The sequence below is a fragment of the Alligator sinensis genome, unplaced genomic scaffold, assembly GCF_000455745.1.
Source record: "Alligator sinensis unplaced genomic scaffold, ASM45574v1 scaffold299_1, whole genome shotgun sequence".
Classification (NCBI taxonomy): domain Eukaryota; kingdom Metazoa; phylum Chordata; order Crocodylia; family Alligatoridae; genus Alligator; species Alligator sinensis.
This window is the reverse complement of record NW_005841981.1, coordinates 2,891,884-2,893,553: the sequence shown is the minus strand read 5'-3', so window position 1 is coordinate 2,893,553 and position 1,670 is coordinate 2,891,884.

Here is a 1,670-nt window from a genome sequence, read left to right as displayed (position 1 = left end):
GAAGACCAAATGCAGTTGGATGCCCTGGTGATGGCCTTGGATGTAATCAATATTGTAGATACACAGCTACTGATTGCAATGCAGGGTATGCTGAACATTCTACTAAGTTGCAAAGACACAGCAGAATCTAATCAAGGCTTACTATACCAGGCAACAGCCTGTGCAGTGGAGTGGGAGAACTGAGAGGCAGCCCCAGAAATGGCAGATGACACAGCTCTGTGGATAAATCTAAGGAGCAATGATTGCAGGGTCTGGGCCCATGTGAGCAGCTCTGACTGTTGGGAGTTAATTGTACTGTCAACTTGGAATGATCAACAGTGGCTGGAGATGTTCTGAATAACCAGGGAGACATTTAATCACATGGTCTTGATGCTGGGGCCACAAATTGTGAGGCACAAGACTGTCATTTGTCATCCCATAATGCTGGACAAGAGGGTGACTACGGCCACCATGAAACTGGCCGTCCCCACCAGTCTCCATTACATCAGGAACCAGTTCAGGGTGGCTACCTGCATAGCCAGGCTGGCAATTGGTGAAGTATGCCAGCTGCTGCAGGACCTCATAGAAAACAACTTTATTTGCCTCTATAACCCCTTGGAAGTTATTGAAAGCTTCAAGGCCATGTGGTTCTCTAACTGTGTGAGTGCTTTAGACAGCACACACATCCCTGTGTTATCCCCATTGCAGGTGAGCCAGTCATGCACAAACAGAGAGGGATTTGCCTCGGTGATCCTACAAGCCATGGTGCATCACCAAGGCCACTTCACTAACATTTATACAGGTTGGGCAGGCAGTGCACATGATTCACATGTGTTTAGAAACTCACTGCTGCCTGGTTTGATGGAGAAAGGACAATATGCATCTTGAGTTGCTGATAGAGTTGCTGTCCCCCCTCTTATCATAGCAAATGCAGCTTATCCCCTCTGGCCCTGGATCATGAAGCCATATGAAGGACATGTTACTGACCCACGAAAGATGGCATTCAACTATCATCTGAGCAAATGCAGGATGGTTGTTAAATATGCCTTTGGCTGCCTCAAAGCATTGTGGAGTTCACTGAACTACAGGCTCAAGTTGGAGCCCAAAAACATAACAGCTTTCATAGTGCCAGCCTGCATGCTTCACAATATTTGTGAAACCAGGGGAGAGGTTTTCAGTGATTCTTGGGCTGAGGAAGCATGAGAGTAGGAGGCAGATGAAGACATGGGTGGGCAGTGCACGGCACTCCACACCATCAGCATGGAGATGCTGGTTGAGCAGCCATTGTGTGGGATTGCCTGGCCGCACATATTATGCCTGTTTCCAATGGAGTTGGTTCTCTCCAGGCTGATAGATATGTTCCCAGTACCTACCACTGTTTCTTTGAATAAAAATAAAATTTTCATTGCAACAAAAAACTTCTATCTGTCTCTTGTGTATACTGTCTATAGTGGCAAGGAGGAGGATTTGGTGATGGTGGGTGGGGAATGGGGTAGAGGGGTGGGTGGGGTCTCTCTTTGGGCAGCTGCAGTTTCCTGCATTTATTTGAACTATAAATAGCTGCCCACCACTGGGACTATGGCAAGACATGGGGGAAGGGGAGGGGGAGACTGCCTGGGGTGGGAGAGTGGTTTTGTTTGTGTGGGCCGACTTCCAATCTCACCTGGGTCGCCATGTGCGAGCTCTCTTCC